A 21054-nucleotide genomic window follows, 5' to 3' on the forward strand; every position below is an offset into this window, starting at 1 on the left:
AGCCCTCAGCACAGGAAAGACTTGGACCTGTTGGAGCGGGTCCAGAGGAGGCCACAGCAATGCTCCGAGGGCTGGAACAGCTCTGCTGGGACGCCAAGCTGGGAGAGTTGGGGTTGTTCAGCCTGGGGAAGAGAAGACTCTGGGGAGACCTTCTTGCAGCCTGCCAGGACTTCAAGGGGGCCTTTACAAAAGATGGGGACAGACTTTTTAGCAGGGCCTGTAGCAACAGGACAAGGAACATTGGTTTTAAACTAAAAGAGGGCAGATTCAGACTGGGTCTAAGGAAGAAATTTTTCTCAAAGAGGATGGTGAAACCCTGGTGCAGGTTGCCCGGAGAGGTGGTAGATGCCCCATCCCTGGAATGAATCCAGGTCAGGTTGGACGGGGCTCTGAGCAACCTGCTCTGTTTGAAGAGGTCCCTGCTCATTGCAGGGGGTTGGACTTGATGATCATTAAAAGTCCCTTCCAACCCAAACTATTCTATGATTCTATGAAATTCTGTAAAAGAAAAAAAAAAAGAAAAATAAAAAAACGTTCCCTCTCTGAGCTTACACATTTCTGTGGGTAAATAAATAGGTTTGATGTCAAACCCCATTTAAAGTGAAAGGGTTTCCCAAGCCAATATAGCATATTTTTTAACAGTTTGAGGGAATGGAAAATGAAAGACCTAGTGCTGCTTATATCTGAAATCTTTAAATCATGACTAGTTAGAAACTTGTTTTTTACCTTACCCTAAAATGAATGCAAATTTCTTAAATGATTATGTAGAAGACTTAATTGGAAAGATAATGTTTAAAAAATTATTTTATTATTTTCTACTCTTTTTCTTTCTCTCCTCTATTCTTAGTCTTACTTTCTTTCTGGAACTGAGTGGATATCAGAAAATCTTGGTGTCAAAACTGTTGTCAAAATCATTATATCTCCATAAAATATTTTGGATCATTAGAGTCTTGTTGAAATACTCATACTTTTCAATCTTAAAAATAGGGCACTATGCCTCTGTTTTCTCCTAAAAGAATCCTACACACCTCATCGGGAAATTTGTTAAAAAAATTACTGATGATTGCTGGCAGTGCTTCAAAGCACCGTATTACTTGCACAGCACATTCTTGCCGTACATCCTTCACACGTTCTTGCTTAACGCTGAAATGAAGCCTCACATTTATCATTATTTTTCTGCAGGGCTACACTCTCCTTGTCCTAGATGCAGTAGATGTGGGGCTGATGTTTTATGCACATTTGGATGCAGGCAGGCTTTAACTGTGGAATTTCTTCCTTCCAGGCAACTCCTGACTCCAGCGGGTAAATATCTCCACCTAAAATCCTTCCTCCTCTGTCATGGCACACACACCGTCAATGTGCAGACACCTATGCACCCACACACCCTACTGCCTGAGTCCTCAATGTGTAGCCTTTATCCCTTTCTGTATTACTGCTGTTACCAACAGTTCAATACCATAGAAATTATCTATTTCTACATGAGAAGTTCAAAGCTTGAAGAAAATTATTCAAATTATATTTTCATTAGGAATTGTTGAAGCAGGACTTCTTAACGTGTTCAAACAGTTGAAAAATTTAACCCAAATGACTCTTTCCCATGAGCACATGTAGTTTCAAGTATTTATCTAAGTAAAGACAAGTAAAGACAAGTATTTATTGTCTTATCCAAAAGACAACCAAACAAGAGAAACCCAAACAGCTCAGAAAGCTCCAGCTCTATACCTAAGCACATAATTTAATAAAGGAATTGGTGAATTTGGCCTCAAAGTGCAGTTCCTCAGAGGTCTGACTGGCACTTCTAGATCAGAATCAGGAAAGATGCAAGATGAAGTTATTTTCTCCTTACAATTGTCTTTAAGTTTGACACATTATATAGTTGTGGATTTTGCTATTCAGACGAAATATAACCAGCAGTATCAATAAAATATGCAAACTGCTTTAAAATATGTCACACGTGAGTGCTCTCGTTTTGTTGTTCTGTTGCAAAAATTGCATCCTTGGCGTTCGAAGAGGGAACCTTTAAGGCAGTTAGCTTCACCTGCACATAGCAATTATCTGTGTTCTGGGACAGTGTCTGCATTTCAAGCTTAAATTGCTGGCAAAGCTGGACAATGAGTTTACTTGACAGGGAAGCTAGGAAAACACCCTGTTGCAGAGCTATCTGTGACAACGCCGTTATCGCCCATCTGCCGCACGTGACATCTTCTCCCCGCAGCACTCCCACTGCACAAGAGTTATCAGCTGAGCCAGCTCTGACCACCTCCACTGGCTGCCCGAGACCAACCCAAACTATGGTTTAAAGAGATTAATGGAGACTTCTGCGACTCCTTCCTTTAACCAAGCTATCTGAGCACAACTTTCAGCCTGCTCAGCCAGACGCAGAGGAGGGTGTCTGTCTGCGGGTTAAACGGTAAACTTGGCTAGGCTAGGATGATGAGGAAACCAGTCAATCTCTTTTCTTCTACTGAGGACAGAAAATGTCAGAAAATCTTTCTCTAGCTCATTGTTTGACTGATTGGCAGGAATATGTGTTTGGGGACAAGCTTTGAAATCACTTTCGGTTTCTCTTTCCACACTGGATTTGGCTATGAAGGGCATCTTCTCAGCATGGCACAACCTTGGCTGAGCCCTTTGCCGTAGAAGCTGTGTAATTCAGACAAAACTTTTTCATCAGTAGCCTCATACCATGGCTGGAAACAGCATGAACCAATGTGCACCCAGGTTTTTGCCAGGATAACTACAAGGGTTTTAGGCTGTGGGTCTTCTTCTACACCTCTGACTGACATGGTTTCATGATTTTGTTTTTAGACCCTTCTGTGGTGACCATGCAATTGCTGATGGACAAGGGAATGGGACTTGGTGTAGAAAGGCTGGAGTGATCTCCCTGCTATCCCTAAGGCTGGCCACAGGATCCCTCTTCCAGCTTGTGCTCAGCTGTTCCTGCAGCAGCTGCTCAGCTGCTATATGGTTTGCAGCACAGCATGCAAAGATAACCCCCAATCAGTTCTGTAAATTGTGATGATTTAACAGTTACAGCACCAAATGGCCGAACTGCCTCTGTTGTGAGGGTGGGGGGAGAGTCAGACTCCTTCAAGGAAGGGACAAGACCATCAATTCTCATAGCAAACATCTGAGATGTAGATATTTAATTCATTTGGGCACTTCTGAACTTTTTAACCTGCATGTCCAAATGTGCTCCCAGTAGAAGGAATGAATTTCAATAGAGCTTGAAAACAGCCTGTGTCAGAGAAGCATCCGATTGATTTTTGTGCATTTGCCTGCTTAAGTTACAAAGGATCTCTGATATATGTTTGAAATCAGTGCACCAGCAAGAACCCAGCAGCCTTTGTACTGGCGTGGCTGTGAAGCCCCGAGACAGCGTGGAAGCAGGCTGACCTCTCGCTCCTTTTGAGCTGGTCCTTGGATCTGCAGCAGCTGCAGTGCCACTATTCAGGCTGCTCCGTGCTTCTGCGCTGACAATTTTTTCCAACATGTGTCAGTTCCCTGAACAGAGAAATTCAGCAAAATGAGGGCAAGTGTCACCGTACTTAGCATTATCAATGCAAGGAAAAAAGTGCCATAAAGGTCAATATTCCAAAACATAGCAACACAACTAAATGGCTGATCTATAACTGCCATGTGGCTGTCATACTGATTAGCTCAAATAGTGTGTCCACATCACTAATACACATTTAGCTGAAAATATCGTGAGAGATCCAAAACTTTAGTCTAGAATAAGGTCTTACGTATTGTGACAGACAGAACAAGGACAAGCTGCTACAGACTCATCTATGTCTTAATCAAGCTCTGAATTAAACAGGAGGCTTGCTCTTATTACTGTAGTCATCTATTTGTAATTTCAGTAGGGAAGAGAAAGCAACAGAGAGATTTGCAATGAACTCTTCCTTGTTCCTCAATAGCAAATTCCTAGCAAGTTCCTCTTCCAGCAAAGCTGAGGCTTTTATACAGGTTGTGTTTGCTGTACACATTTTCCAAGCAAGTGTACATGGAAGCTAGGGGAATCTGAGGGTCAGATGAGACACTATGGTCCTTGAACTGGTTTGTTTGTGCAAATATCTTGTAAAATCTGGATTCTCAAAACTCAGCTGCATTTTCAAATTTACCTACTTTTATTTTTATTTCCTTATTTTTTTTAAGGTTTATTACTGCCTTCCTCTGGAGGTTTCTTAAGAGGGAGGCAAAAGTATTTTACTCTTTGAAAGAAATAGGTTGGAAAATTCAATAGTGCTTCATGTCTCTTGCCAAGCAGAGTAATTACACAAGAATGTGTATTTAAGGGAAATCTTCTAGTCTGGGGGAAAGGTTTTTAGGAATAACCATGGATTAAAGATGTTTTATTATTTTTATCTTGTTATTTAAAAAAAAACTAAAATAGACTGTTGGAGTTGAGGGAATGTCCTGGTCGTCTCTGTTAGTCTTAATTTCCAAGGAAAAGAAATATTTTTAATGTGTTACTCTAATTAGTGTAATTTAGTGGACTGTAATTTTTCAGTCTAAAAATGCCTCCCAGACAATAGCAGAAATTTATCCAGCATTTTGGGAAGTGAGAATACAAATTGATCATACTGAGGATGGGTTTGCATGGGGTTTTGTCCTGGTTTCAGCCAGGATAGAGCTGGTTTTCCTCACAGAAGCCAGTGTGAGACTGCGTTTTGGATTTGGGATGAGGAACTGTTGATAATGTGCTGATGTTTTGGGTTGCTGCTGAGCCGTCAAGGACAGTCCAGCTTCTTGTGCTGGCCTGCCAGCGAGCAGGCTGGGGGTGCACGGGGAGCTGGGAGGGGACACAGCCGGGACAGCTGACCCAGGCTGGCCAAAGAGATATTCCCTACCATCCGACGTCATGCCCAGTACATAAACTGGAGTTGGCCGGGGGGTGGAAATCGCTGCTCGGGGACGGGATGTCGATCGCCGGGTGGTGAGCAATTGCTGTATTGGGCCTCACTTGTTCTTGTACATTCCTTTGTTGGTATTATCATTATTGTTCCCTTCTTTCTTTCTGTCCTATTAAACCGTGTTTATCTCAACCCACGAGGTTTTTCCTAATTCTCTCCCCCGTCCCACTGCGGGAGGGGGAGTGAGCGAGCGGCTGCGTGGTGCTTAGTTGCCGGCTGGGGCTAAACCACGACAGTCCTTTTTGGCGCCCAACGTGGGGCCCGAGGCTTGAGATAATAACGGTTGCAGGTCACAATATCAGTTTATTTGATTTGCATCATGCTCTCGTCTTTGCTGTACATGTTAAGGATCGGTGTTGGTTTCTGCGGGCTGCTGTACTCTGCAATGATTAGTAATGTCTCGCCTGTGAATTTTGTTTTTAGAGCACTGACCTTGAGCTTAATGTGGTATCATCTGAGCTCTGTACTAAAGCCGTTACTGTATTTTGGCTACAGTTTTGTGGAGACGATTAGCAATTATACTTCTGCCTCTGAAAGGTTTTTTATGGAGGAAATGCAGAATGGTACCTTTGGGTGACTACGGAGAGGACATAACATTTCCTCCTTCATCACAATAATTTTTCAGTATTTTGAACACCCTTGGCTGGTTAAAATACCTCTATTGCTACTTCTGGGGAACATGGTTTCGGTTTTGTCTAAGGTTGGCAAGCAATTTAAGAATATCACCCGGAGATCTGCCCCAAGGCTGGATAGTTATGAATGGCAGGGCGTGTGGAACAGCATGGGCAAATGCCTGGGGCGGTGGGCACCTCCGGTGTTTTGGAGCTTCACTCCCGAACAAGTGCAGAATCCTGATAAACTAGCAGAATATCTGGAAGAAGTATGCTGTCAGCCTGGCAGCTCCAAGGAGACACAAATCATTGCCATGTGCTGGGGCCTGGCCCATGCCTACCGAACGCTATTTAACACTATGCAAAGGGGAGAGGGGCTCTCTGGGTCTGATGGCAATGTGGCAGGCACTGTGACTACTCCAACGTCTGTAGCAGGCACTGTCACTACTCCAACCCCCACGGCGGGCACTGCCACTACTCCAACCCCCACGGCGGGCACTGTAGCTACTCAGACTGTTGCAGCTGAACCAGAGAACCAGCCCATCCCGGTATCAGTTGCCCCTGTACAAAAGAAGAAATCTTGGAAGCGGAAGTCAGCTCGTTTAGTAAGGGAGGAGGAAGATCCTGCTAAGAAGGAGCCAGAGGAAGAGAGTGAGGAGGCAGAGTGCTCTGAAGCAGGGCCATCACAAGCACGGAAGAGGGAAGAGAGTGAGTCATCACTTGAAGAGGAGGAAGAGGAAGAACTTATAAAAGAGACGGTAACTACCCGATCTCTATCCCTGAGTGAATTGCGAGATATGCGAAAGGATTTCAGCCGTCGTCCAGGTGAGCACATTGTCACCTGGCTGCTCCGATGCTGGGATAATGGGGCCAGTAGCCTGGAATTAGAGGGTAGGGAAGCCAAGCAGCTGGGATCCCTTTCTAGGGAAGGGGGCATTGACAAAGCAATTGGAAAAGGTGCACAAGTCCTCAGCCTCTGGAGACGACTCCTGTCGGGTGTGAAGGAAAGGTATCCCTTCAAGGAAGATGTTCTATGTCACCCAGGCAAGTGGACCACCATGGAGAAAGGTATCCAGTACCTGAGGGAGCTAGCGGTGCTGGAAGTGATTTATGGTGACTTTGACAATGGACAATCATCCAAAGATCCAGATGAAGTCAATTGCACGCAACCTATGTGGCGGAAGTTTGTACGGAGTGCACCATCATCATATGCCAACTCATTAGCAGTAATGGCCTGGAAGGACGGAGAGAGACCAACGGTGGATGAATTGGCTGGCCAACTCCGGCAATACGAAGAAAGTCTCTCTTCCTCCCTACGGGCCTGCGTCTCTGCTATAGAGAAACTGTCCCGAGAGTTCCGGCAATTCAAAGAGGATATGCCCTACCCTCCACCCATACGGACCAGTGTCTCAGCCATTAGGAGTAAGCGCTCTTCTGTTCAAGAGAGAAGATATAGAGCATACACACCACGAGCCACCCTGTGGTTTCAATTGCGTGACTACGGAGAGGACATGAGGAGGTGGGATGGAAAACCTACCTCGACCCTAGAGGCACGAGTACGCGAGCTGCAAGGGAAAACAATTACAAAAGGGGGTTCAGGTTCCTTGAGGAAAATCGTCGCTCCACTTTCCAGTGGGCAGCTTCCCAGAAAGAATAGAAGAGCTGATCTCACCTCTGATCCTCTTGAAGGGACTTCTGATTCCTATTTACAAGAAGTGGGTAACGAGTACTATGAGCAGGATTAGAGGGGCCCTGCCTCCAGCCAGGCGGAGGAGAGGGACAACCGAGTTTATTGGACTGTGTGGATTAGATGGCCTGGCACATCAGACCCACAGGAATATAAGGCTTTAGTGGACACCGGTGCACAATGTACCCTGATGCCATCAAGCCATATAGGGGCAGAACCCATCTGTATTTCTGGAGTGACAGGGGGATCCCAACAGCTGACTGTGCTGGAGGCCGAAGTGAGCCTAACTGGGAATGAGTGGCAGAAGCACCCCATTGTGACTGGCCCGGAGGCTCCGTGCATCCTGGGCATAGACTACCTCAGCAGAGGGTATTTCAAGGACCCAAAAGGGTACCGGTGGGCTTTTGGTATAGCTGCCTTGGAGACGGAAGAAATTAAACAGCTGTCCACCTTGCCTGGTCTCTCAGAGGACCCTTCTGTGGTGGGGTTGCTCAGGGTCAAAGAACAACAGGTGCCGATCGCTACCACAACAGTGCACCGGCGGCAATATCGCACCAACAGAGACTCCCTGATCCCCATCCATGAGCTGATTCGTCGGCTGGAGAGCCAAGGAGTGATCAGCAAGACTCACTCACCCTTTAACAGCCCCATATGGCCAGTGCGAAAGTCTAATGGAGAGTGGAGACTGACAGTAGACTATCGTGGCCTGAATGAAGTCACGCCGCCACTGAGCGCTGCTGTGCCGGACATGCTAGAACTTCAATATGAACTGGAGTCAAAGGCAGCCAAGTGGTACGCCACCATTGATATTGCTAACGCGTTTTTCTCGATCCCTTTGGCGGCAGAGTGCAGGCCACAGTTTGCTTTCACTTGGAGAGGTGTCCAATACCCCTGGAATCGACTTCCCCAGGGGTGGAAACACAGCCCTACCATTTGCCATGGGCTGATACAAACTGCACTGGAACAGGGTGAAGCTCCAGAGCATCTGCAATACATTGATGACATCATCGTATGGGGCAACACAGCAGAAGAAGTTTTCAAGAAAGGGAAGAAAATAATTCAAGTACTTCTGAAAGCTGGTTTTGCTATAAAACAAAGTAAAGTCAAGGGACCTGCACAAGAGATCCAGTTTTTAGGAATAAAATGGCAAGATGGACGTCGACAGATCCCAACGGATGTGATCAACAAAATAACAGCTATGTCTCCACCAACTAGCAAAAAAGAAACACAAGCATTTCTGGGTGTTGTGGGTTTCTGGAGAATGCATATTCCAAATTACAGTCTGATTGTAAGCCCTCTTTATCAAGTGACCCGGAAGAAGAACGATTTTAAATGGGGCCCTGAGCAACGACAAGCCTTCGAACAAATCAAACAGGAGATAGTTCATGCCGTAGCCCTCGGGCCAGTCCGGGCAGGACAAGATGTTAAAAATGTGCTCTACACGGCAGCCGGGGAGAATGGCCCTACCTGGAGTCTCTGGCAGAAGGCACCAGGAGAAGTCTCGAGGTCGACCTCTAGGGTTTTGGAGTCGAGGATATAGGGGATCTGAGTCCCGCTATACTCCAACTGAAAAGGAGATATTGGCGGCATACGAAGGAGTTCGAGCTGCCTCAGAAGTGGTTGGTACTGAAGCACAGCTCCTCCTGGCACCCCGACTGCCGGTGCTGGGCTGGATGTTCAAAGGGAGGGTCCCCTCTACGCATAATGCGACTGATGCTACGTGGAGTAAGTGGGTCGCGCTTATTACACAGCGGGCTCGAATACGAAACCTTAATCGCCCGGGAATCTTGGAAGTGATCATGGACTGGCCAGAAGGCAAAGATTTTGGAATATCACCAGAAGAGGAGGTGGCGCGTGCTGAAGAGGCTCCACCGTATAATGAACTGCCAGAGAACGAAAGGCAATATGCCCTGTTCACTGATGGGTCCTGTCGTACTGTAGGCAAACATCGAAGGTGGAAAGCTGCTGTATGGAGCCCTATACGACGAGTTGCAGAAGCTGCTGAAGGACAAGGTGAATCAAGTCAGTTTGCGGAGGTGAAAGCCATCCAGCTGGCTTTAGATATTGCCGAACGAGAAAAATGGCCAGTACTCTATCTTTATACTGACTCATGGATGGTAGCAAATGCTCTATGGGGGTGGCTGCAGCAATGGAAGCAGAGCAACTGGCAACGCAGAGGCAAGCCCATCTGGGCTGCTGAATTGTGGCAAGATATTGCTGCCCGACTAGAGAATCTCGTCATAAAAGTACGTCACGTAGATGCTCACGTACCCAAGAGTCGGGCCACCGAAGAACATCAAAACAACCATCAGGTGGATCAGGCTGCTAAGATTGAAGTGGCTCAGGTGGATCTGGACTGGCAACATAAGGGTGAATTATTTATAGCTCGGTGGGCCCATGACACCTCAGGCCATCAGGGAAGAGATGCAACATATAGATGGGCTCGGGATCGAGGGGTGGACCTGACCATGGATGCTATTGCACAGGTTATCCATGAATGTGAGACGTGTGCTGCGATCAAACAAGCCAAGCGGTTAAAGCCTCTCTGGTATGAAGGACGATGGTTGAAATATAAATATGGGGAGGCCTGGCAGATTGACTATATCACACTTCCACAAACTCACCAAGGCAAGCGCTATGTGCTTACCATGGTGGAAGCAACCACCGGATGGCTGGAAACATACCCTGTGCCCCATGCCACCGCCCGGAACACTATCCTGGGCCTTGAAAAGCAAGTCTTATGGCGACATGGCACCCCCGAAAGAATTGAGTCAGACAATGGGACTCATTTCCGAAACAACCGCATAGACACCTGGGCCAAAGAGCACGGCATTGAGTGGGTGTATCATATCCCCTATCATGCACCAGCTTCCGGAAAAATTGAACGATACAACGGACTGTTAAAGACTACACTGAGAGCAATGGGTGATGGGACATTCAAAAATTGGGATAAACATTTAGCCAAAGCCACCTGGTTAGTCAACACTAGGGGATCTACTAATAGAGCCGGCCCTGCCCAATCAAAACTTCTACGTACTGTAGAAGGGGATAAAGTCCCTGTGGTGCATGTGAGAAACATGCTGGGGAAGACAGTCTGGGTTACTCCTGCATTAGGAAAAGGCAAACCCATTCGTGGGATTGCCTTTGCCCAGGGACCTGGGTGCACTTGGTGGGTAATGCGGAAGGATGGGGAAGTCCGATGTGTACCTCAAGGAGACTTGATTTTGGGTGAAAACAGTCAATGATTTGAATTGTATTATGTTAATTGTTCAGTATGACATTACTACTATGGCTGCTATCTACCATATCAATGGTATTATAGTAAGAATCACCCAGACTGATGAAGAATGAGCTTCACTGAAACCAAGCAACGTGCAGCAGTGATGAAACCAGAAACTGGCTTCAGCAGCTTGCGCCCAACAAATCCCTCGAGATCGACATCTTCGACCTGCAGATCATGGACATGGACCGTGCCAGATGACAATCCAACACCACATACCATCTCCCCTGCCCTGAGAGACTGCTATGATGGATGAAGCCCAGAGTCATGGACTGACTGAACTCCATAGACATTTTAAGTGATGGCCCATGGACTAAGAGAGTGATATCTGTGTGTATATATTAAAAGACAGGAAGAGTAATAATGAATAATTGGAATGTATTGAAAAGTATAGGACCTGGGCATGATGTAAATGGTATGGAATAAGGGGTGGATACTGTCCTGGTTTCAGCCAGGATAGAGCTGGTTTTCCTCACAGAAGCTAGTGTGAGACTGCGTTTTGGATTTGGGATGAGGAACTGTTGATAATGTGCTGATGTTTTGGGTTGTTGCTGAGCCGTCAAGGACAGTCCAGCTTCTTGTGCTGGCCTGCCAGCGAGCAGGCTGGGAGTGCACGGGGAGCTGGGAGGGGACACAGCCGGGACAGCTGACCCAGACTGGCCAAAGAGATATTCCCTACCATACGACGTCATGCCCAGTACATAAACTGGAGTTGGCCGGGGGGGCGGAAATCGCTGCTCGGGGACGGGCTGTCGATCACGGGGTGGTGAGCAATTTCTGTATTGGGCCTCACTTGTTCTTGTACATTCCTTTGTTGGTATTATCATTATTGTTCCCTTCTTTCTTTCTGTCCTATTAAACCGTGTTTATCTCAACCCACGAGGTTTTTCCTAATTCTCTCCCCCGTCCCACTGCGGGAGGGGGAGTGAGCGAGCGGCTGCGTGGTGCTTAGTTGCCAGCTGGGGCTAAACCACGACAGGTTTTTTATTCTTTGATAAGATATTGTCTCTTCCCTCTCAAAGAATGCCTCTTCGCTGGAGACCCATATCATAAAAAAACACACATAATTTATTGTTCCCTTAAGGCATTAGGTCAGAAACAAACTTAAATCCAGAGCAGTCCCTGACCCATCTCTGCATTCCCAGATCACCTGTCTCTGAGTGGCCAATGACTGAATTACCCGTAGTCCCCTTTGAGGTTGACCTTAAACCCTGTCCTCATCTGTGCAGGGCAAGGCTGCAACCTGCTTCTCTGGGAAGAGCGTTGCTCCAAGGATCAGTGGGACAGATGGAGGCAGGAAGGGCTGGATGTCCTTCCCTGTCCTTCAGCTGTCCCTACAGGTGACAGCCCTTGTACAGCCTTTTCTGCTGGAGTCCCCTCAACCACCACAAAGCCCTGAAGGTGCATAAGAAGTTTGCATTCAAGTAATGTCCTCAAGTGAAGACAAAAGAGATATAGATGCTGCCATATTTATTTTCTTCTCTACCTCGCTGTTATTTAAGGTTGGTGAAGAGGAATTCTACTTACTTGGGGTGATAGATTAGCTGGAGGGGAAAAGCAGAGGCATGCTGGTCCCTTTTTCAATGTATGTGTAGGTACTACCTCAGTCCTCTGAACACCCACCTTCTCTTCCTTTAATAGCTTCTTCATCACTGCTTCATTGACCTCACTTAATGTCCTCCCTAATTGGCATAGATGTTAGAACATTTTTCCTAATGCTCACTTTTAATTTCTTTCTTTTTCTAGTTTTAGACCATTACTCCTGGTTTAACCACCTTCAACATTTGCCCTCGCTCTTACATATTATTTCCTCTGAATATATTTTCTTGTCGGCAGTTAACATTGCCCTTCGCTGTTATTTTCTCTGAGCAGCATTAAGCTTCCAATAGAAAATGATAATCAGAGACTCTCTGTCTCAGTGCAATTTACCTCTACATAAAAATGGCCTTATTTAATCTCTGGTAATATGCACTTTATTCTGTTTCTGTATGGAACATCTTAAATGGAAAACAAAAAAATCCACAACTGAAGGGGTTTTTTTAAACATTCAGAATATGCTCATGTAAAAATGTCAAAGAAATCCAAATCCGTGGCAGTGTAGTGTTAAGTCTGAATGAAGAAAAGTGTGACAATTAATAAAAACAGACACATAATCAAGTTCCGTGGCTCAAGGAGCTACCACACATCAGCAAAGCATCAAAATAGGCTGGAGCCTGTGAACTCTATCAACCAGTGGGGTAATTTATGCAAATCTCAGTAAAAGAGATCTGCATTTCAGAAATCTCACAGATACCAGATTATTTCTCTTCATGGCACTGTAAGTCTCTGTTAGACACCAGAATCTGTCTCAGCGTGCATAGGTGTGTCTGTTGGCCACAGGCTCCCTGCAGGTAACACAGTGAGTTGAGGATGAATGTAGTTACCATTTGTCAGGGACTTCGGTGATTTTCTCCCTTAATATCAGGTAATGTCAATAGTTGCCTTTTTATTGTATGTGTCCCAGTATTCAGAAGCTTCATGCATCACATGGATAAATTTATTAGCCTAAGTTTGGCAGACAAGCTGTTATTCACTTCAGTTTCTATATGTAGTTAAAATTTTTTGTTTGCCACTCCTTCAAGGCAATTGTGGAGGGGAGGGGGATGGGGCATAACACACCAGGAAACAAATAACCCAAAAAGGAGCTTATCTTTCTGTAGAAATAAAATCTTTTTTGGCTTCCTACAAAGCGTAGAACTCAAAAATTGTGTCTTTCACTCCTTGTTTGGATATTGCTTGTCCAAAGCAATTATCATTTTAAATTTGTACAGAAAAATACACACAAGATTGTAATTATCAGTTATTCAGCTGGTCAGTTGTTGCTTTTCCTTTTTTTCTTTTCTAAATCTTCAAAAACTGATAAAGGTCTTTCATTATTGTTTCTTTTCACCAACATTTTGATGAAGTTGTACCAAATGAAAAGCAATCTTTAATTAATTTTTCTTTTGCAGCAGCACAGTGCATAGGAAACTCTAGTCTCTTTTCTGGGCGTGGAGATGAGTCTCAGAGGATGAAATTTCTTGCCTGCTGTCACCATGGTCCCAATACACCATGCCACATCAGATGCAAGTACAGTCTTGCATTCAAGGGTTGTGTTTCAGTCTCTATTTCCTTCCTCAGGATAGAATTCAGTACATCAGGAAAAAATCAGTGTGAGCAGGATGCTGCCACTCAACGATCCTGTTATATTTGCTTTGCTAGCTCTATTTTTCTTTTCTATGAGGCAGGAGTGCCACAGGGTGGGTGCACACTTTGGCTGTTTGCGTGGTCCTAGCCTGTTGGTGTCCACCTCGGCCATATCCAGACAGCAGACTGGGACAAGGCACCATCCCACAGGAACAAAAGCAAGGTGTGCAGGCAAGGATGCCCCTAGGGCACTCTGATGCGTATCTCAGTGAGGACAAGAGGGAGATCAGGACCAACGCGCTGTGTGGCTCCTAGGTGCTGTTGGATTAATCTCTGCATTATCAATCACTGGCTACATCATCCGTCTTCCCCTTCTCCCTCTTGATTGAAAATCATTCCAAGGAGACTTATTAAGGCCAAACAAAATATATGTTGACTCTGGGAGAGGCAACGCAAAATAATTGTTCAGGACCTACCATTTTAAATGCTTCTTACTCTGTTTTTAATGGTCCTGCATTTCTGGTGGGAAGTGGTTACAAAGTGGTTGTATATGCCGGTAATTGAAACTGAGTATAATGCTCATTAAGGCCTAAATAAGGATGAAGAGGAGGATCATCAGGACATATATAATTGATGGTGTTGCATTAAGCATTATAAAGCAATTCTAATTATAAAACATCCCAGGTCTTCTATCAGTCATCCTTCTCGTGTTCACCTTTTCTGGTTTGATACCCACACACATTACTTATACAGCCTGAACCAGGTCCCTTGCTGCATCTACTGCACAGTCCCGGTGGCGGCTATTGAGTATGCACCCTAAAGAGGAAAGAAACCGCAGCACTAAATGCAGCACAGTCTGCAATAAATAGGTTGGTTCTGCAAAGCTTGTGACACACACTCATCTTCTGAATTCCTAATGCATGTGGTTCTACTACATTTGTCCATTAATGAATGAGAAAACTGCATTTCAAAAACAACACTTTCCAATTAAATCTTGGTTACTGTTGGGAATGAGGTTTTAGCTAGATTTAGAAGTATGACCTTTGTGTGTGTTGGTGTGCATAAGAATAAAGAGACTTGCAAGAAATTCAGGGATTCCCCATTCTCTTTTACTCCAAATAAAAAAAGAGAAACAAAAAGTCAGTTATTAAAAAAAATAAAAAAGACATTTCTAAGAACAAAGATTTTTCACAATGAAAGCTAAATAGTTTATATTTAAAACATTTTAAAGATGATTTTTTAATCAATCAACAAAATTCCACACGAAAAAGTGGAAAGAGGAGGTTTCTGATTTTCATAACCAGTCTTTTGCAGTAATTTTATTAATGACTTCTAGATATTTATATAAAAACAAACAAACAACAAAACATAAAAAAACAGATAGGCATAGATTAGAAAAATTATTACAAGAGTACTGATGAAGTATTTCTATCTAACTGTGCTCCTGAGACCCTTGGCTAGCAAGAAACTAGAGCTGCCTGAGAAAAAAGGCCTGAGATCAGCTCTGCACTTCACAGTGGCCACCGAGTAGTCACTGAGCAGCAGGGGCTCTCAGCAGATCCAGAGCATGCTGAAGTGTATGAAAAGCTGCCCAAATAATTGCAGCTGGCTTTGATCAGGAAACGCAATAACAGGCAATGCTAAACAATGGGTAATATTAAAGAACAAAAATATATATTAAAAAAAAAAAAATTTTAAAAGCCACCTTTGGCAAAGTAGTCAGAGTCTTAAGGGGTTTCCATATTTCATCAATAGAATGAAATCAGTAGTATTTCATTATAGATTTGGTCCCAAATTTTCAATGTAAAAGATGAACTAACAAAAAATTTCATAGAACCAAGAATCATGGAATAGTTTGGGTTGGAAGGGACTTTTAAAGATCATTGAGTCCAACCCCCCTGCCATGAGCAGGGACATCTTCAACTAGATCAGCTTACTCCAAGCTCTGTCCAACCTGACCTGGAATGGTTCCAGGGATGGGCCATCTACCACCTCTCTGGGCAATGTGCGCCAATACCTCACAACCCTCATCTGTCAAAAATTTCTTCTGTAGATATAGTTGGAATCTGCTTTTAAAACAAATCTTCCTTATCCTATTGCTACAGGCCCTGATAAAAAGTGTGTCCCCATCTTTCTTATAAGCCCCCTTGAAGTCCTGGCAGGCTGCAAGAAGGTGTCCCTGGAGCCTCCCCTTCTCCAGGCTGAACAATCCCAATTCTCTCAGCCTGCCCTCACAGCAGAGGTGTTCCAGCCCTCTGAGCATTGCTGTGGCCTCCTCTGGTCCCACTCCAACAGGTTCATGTCCTTCCTGGGCTGAGGGCTCCAGAGCTGGATGCAGCACTGCACAGGGGTTCCCCCCAGAGTGGAGTAGAGGGGCAGAATCACTTATCTTGACCTGCTGGCCATGCTTCTTCTGAAGCAGCCCTGGATACATTTGGCCTTCTGGGCTGCAAGCGCACCTTGCCAGGTCATGTCCAGCTTTTCATCCACCAGGACTTCCAAGTCCTTCTCAGCAGGGCTGCTCTCAATCCTTTCATTCCCCAGCCTGTACTAGTACCAGGGTTTGCCCTGACCCAGGTGCAGGACCCTGCACTTGCCATTGTTGAACCTTATGATATTCACACAGGCCCATTCCTCGAGCTTCGCCAGGTCCCTCTGGGTGGCATCCCTTCCCTCAGGCATGTCCACTGCACCACACAGCTTGGTGTTGTCTGCAAACTTGCTGACGGTGCATGCGATCCCACTGTCTAGGTCACTGATGAAGATATTAAAGAGTACTGTTGCCAAGACAGGACTGGTCCCCCTGAGGGACACCATTCGTCACTGATCTCCATCCAGATATTGAGCCATTGACCACTAATTACCTTCTGGATGCGACCATACAACCAATTCCACATCCACCCAATAGTCCACTCACAAAGCTATATGTCTCTAATGCAGAGAGAAGGATCTTGCGGGGGACCCCATCAAAGGCCTTACAGAAGTCCAGGTAGGCAACATCTACAGCTCTTCCCTTGTCCACTAATGTGGTCACTCCATCACAGGGCCACTAGGTTGGTCAGGCAGGACTTGCCCTTGGTGAAGCCTTGCTGTCTGTCTCAAATCAACTCCCTGCCCACCATGTGCCTTAGCATAGCTTCTGGGAGGATCTGCTCCATGATCTTCCCAGGCACAGAATTGAGGTTGACAGGTTGGTAGCTCCCAGGGTCCTCCTTGCTACCTTTTTTAAAAACAGGTGCAATGTTTCCCTTTTTCCAGTCTCCAGGGACTTCACCTGATTGCCATGACTTTTCAAATATCATGGAGAGTGACTTGGCAACTACATCAACCAATTGCCTCAGGACTCTGGGTTGCACCTTCTCAGGTCCCATAGACTTGTGCATGTTCAGGTTCCTCAGCTGGTCTCGAATCTGATTTTCTCTTAGAGTGGGAGGGACTTTGCTCCTGCAGTCGCCATCTTGCAGTCCATCCACTTGGGCGATGTGGAAAGAGAGACTGACAGTGAAGACCAAGGTAAAGAAGTTGTTTAGTATATCAGCATTCTCCTCATCCGTTGTTACCAGTTTGCCAGTCTTGCTCATGAGGGGGCATATGCTTTCTTTGACCTTCCTTTTCTGGCTGACGTACTTGTAGAAGCCCTTCTTATTATTCTTTACATCCCTTGCCAAGTTCAGCTCCAACCATGCCTTGGCCTTCCTGACCCCCTCCCTAAACAACTGAGCAACTCAGACCAGGATATCTGGCCCTGCTTCCACTGACTGTGCATTTCCTTCTTGCACTTCTAGCTTGCCCATCAGGTCTTGACTCAGCCATCCCGGTCTCTTGCCTTCCTTTCCTGATTTCTTACACCTGGGGATCGAGAGCTCTTGCACTCTATGGAAAGTGTCATTAAAGATCTGCCAGCTCCATTCCGCTCCCTTGTCCCTGAGGGCAGTTTCACAGAGGGTCCTATTGACTAACTCCCTGAAGAGCTGCAAGTTTGCTTTCTTAAAATTCAGGGTGCTGACTTTACTCTTCACCTGCCCCATATCCCTCAGGACTGCAAACTCCATCAGTGCATGATCACTGCAGCCCAGTATGCCTCCAATCTTGACGACACCGATTAGCTCACTTGCATTAGTGACCAACAGGTCCAGTATGGCATCCCCTCTGGTAGGGCTCTCTATTGCCTGGCATAGGAAGTTATACTCCAGGCACGCGAGGAGTCTTCTGGATTGCCTACAGCTCACAGTGCTCCTTTTCCAGCAGATGTCAGGGTGGTTGAAGTCTCCTAACAGGACGAGAGCCTGTGCACGCAATGCCTCCTGTAGCTGCAGTGAGAAAGCATAGTTGACAGGCCTGCCTTGATCAGGCGGCCTGTAGTGGACACCAACCACAAGGTTCTCTTTGTTGCCTTGGTCACTGATTTTTACCCATAAGCTTTCGTCCTGCTCGTTGCTTTTCTTCAGAGAAGCTCTCTACACTCTATCCATTTCTTGACGTAGAGGGCAACGCCTCCACTCTTCCTTCCTCTCCAGTCCCTTCTGAACAGCCTGTAGCCTTTGATAGCTGCACTCCAGTTGTGGGATTCATCCCACCAACTTTCAGTGATGGCAACCAGGTCAAAGATTTCTAGCAGCACAGTGCTTCCAGCTCCTCCTGTTTCTTACCCGTGTTGCGTGCATTGGTGTAGAGGCACTTCATCTGGGCTGTCGGCCATGTCACCCTCTTAGAGGAATCCCCTTCAGTTCCTTTGAGATCTTTTGCTAGTGCAACAGGCTGAGGAGCCCAGCTAGCACCCCGTCCCTCTAAACTTGTTGTGTCATCCTACAGCTTGTCATGGGCAAGCCTGATATTATCCCCCTACCCCTTCAAGTCTAGTTTAAATCCCTCTCAATAAGCCCCACTAGCTTGTTAGCAAAGACCATCTTCCCCCTTTGAGAAAGGTTAATTCCATCCAATGCCAGCAAGCCAGGTGCCACATAGGCCATCCCATTATCAAAAAAACCAAAACTGTGGCAGTGACACCAGTCATGGAGACACGTATTAATAGACTGGGCCCGTCTGTTTCTTCCAGTGTTGCTGCCCGCAACTGGAAGGAGAGAGGAAAAAATAACCTGTGCTCCAGATTCCCTTACCAACCGTCCCAAGGCCCTGAAGTCTCCTTTGATCACCCCTGGACTATGCATTGCGGCTTCATCTCCACCCACGTGGAAGAGCAGTAGTGTGTAATAGTCCGAGGGCTGCACCAGGCTAGGAAGTTTCCTTGTGATGTCCTTAACCTGGGCCCCAGGGAGGCAGCAGACTTCCCTAAGAGGAAGGTCTATCTGGCATATTGGACCCTCATTCCCCTCAGAAGGGAGTTGCCTACAACTATAACCCGTCTTTTCTTCCTCATGGGGGTGTCATGAAGCAGGGGGTAGGCCTTTCTGACCTTGGCAACACCTCTGGTGTAGATGGACCATCATCCACATCATCCATGGACTGGCCTTCCACGTCCAGAGCCTCATACCTGTTGTACAGAGGCACCTGGGAGGCGAGGTGGGCAAGGAGGGGCTTCACCTGCCGCCCTGAGCATGGACCTGCCTCCATTCGCTCCTTCCCTTTCAGGTACTGCCTTCAGCCTGGCAGGGGGAGGGTACAGGATCCCCTGGATCTTGGGTTTTTACTGCCGGCTGTTCCCGTTTCTGCCTCCGGGAGGGCAAAGCATGGTTCTGCCAGTCCACCTCTTTCTCAGACTCCCTGATGCGCCTTAATCTTTCTACCTCCTCTCGTAGCTCTGCCACCAGACTGAGCAGCTCATCCCCCCGGTCACCCCGCACCCAGCTGCTCTCGCTGCTGCCATCAGGTACCAGTGAGAGGCTCTGGCACTCCCTGCAGCCTGAGGCCTGGGTGGCTGCATGTTTCTGTGGGAGTTCTGTCTGGGTTGCCACATCCATTCTGGTGGACACGGCTTTCTGCTGTGTGGCTACCATAGCTAATCTCCTCCTGAGAGGATGATGACCACCATTGAACTCGCCTCTTTAGCTTGGAGGGTGTCAACGCCCTCCCTGCGCACCCTTCCGCATGAACCGTGGTGCAAACTGCCGTCCCACGCCCCGGTTGATGCCCCACGCTCTGTTGGCCCGCTCTGTTGGCAGTGCTCCTGGTCACTGGTGCTTCCCAGGCTGCTTTTCATAGACATGGAAGTGGCCACCATTGCTCTGGCAATGCCCAGGCCTCGTCAGCATCTTCCACAAGAGCTGCCGGCTCCTGGCGGGACTCTCCACTGCCATGGCATTCCCTGCCCCAGGAAAAACCCCTGTGTGTGATGGTCTGCTGCTGCGCTGCGAGTCAGGCTGGCTCTGGAGCAGTTTTCTTTGATGACTAACTTACCTTGTCAAGGTAAGTCATGAACACTGTTGCAGCTGGTGGTATACAGGACTAAGGTAGCAAAAATTTGTGCCCAAGGACCTCTAGCTCTAAGCTGGAGGGGCAGGATTTCTTACATTCACAGCTCAAGTCACTGTCCATACAGCTTTTAGTGCAAATCGAGAATGCAACCTGGACTTTGCTTTCTGAGGCTGACACCTTAACCCTTCTGGCATTGCATCTGTTTCACTGAAGGATGACCACTATTCTTTTTCCCCTGAAGAATGAGAAATTGCAGCCTTTTTAGTGTTTTGGGAACCTTCACTAAATATATATGGATTTCATTACTCTGTGCTGTAGTGAGCTAGCTGGTGACATCGTCCTTCCCCTAGCATGTAATGGCATTCTATTATTATTATGGCAGGCCGTAATACCAGCAGTGGGGAAATGCTGAATGAGTCATCAGGGCCCACTAATGCATTTTCCAGTTGTCTCTCTCACTCTCTTTCCATCTTTGTTTTTCCTGTTGTGTTTTCAGCACCTAAGGAAAGGGGCTTTAAGATTACTGCATATGACACGCTTTGCTTAGAAGAGCCTACAGAAAACATATAAAAGCTCTAAACCGAGGGACAATTCCCTTACAGTGCAAGTGATGCTGCTACCCTGCCCCACGCTGCCTCGCAGAAATGGGGGGGAATGAGATAGTGTGAGGGCTGATTTCATCCCAAGCTGCAGGTGTGCAGCATCGCTGTCTCAAAGTGAGCTCACCAGCCGCCAAGGCACAGTCCATTTTCAGGCAAGCTTGGTAACGTGAAAAATCAAAACTATTTGCTATGGTAACTGCTTGGTAACCAGCGTGCTATGCACAGACCTGCCTCTGTCCCCTTCTACGGGACAGGGTCCCACATCCCATCACCATGGGGTAATAATGACTGTGACGTAACTACCCCATATCCAAATACTGACAGCAACTCGTAATAAAAGCTTTAGGTAAGCTGAAGGCCTGATTAGAGACTTCCTAAGCCGAAATATGTGACCATTGTGTGTTTAATAGCTATCCATGGA

Source organism: Phaethon aethereus (assembly GCF_964289735.1).
Source record: "Phaethon aethereus genome assembly, chromosome: 1".
In the NCBI taxonomy this organism is placed as follows: domain Eukaryota; kingdom Metazoa; phylum Chordata; class Aves; order Phaethontiformes; family Phaethontidae; genus Phaethon; species Phaethon aethereus.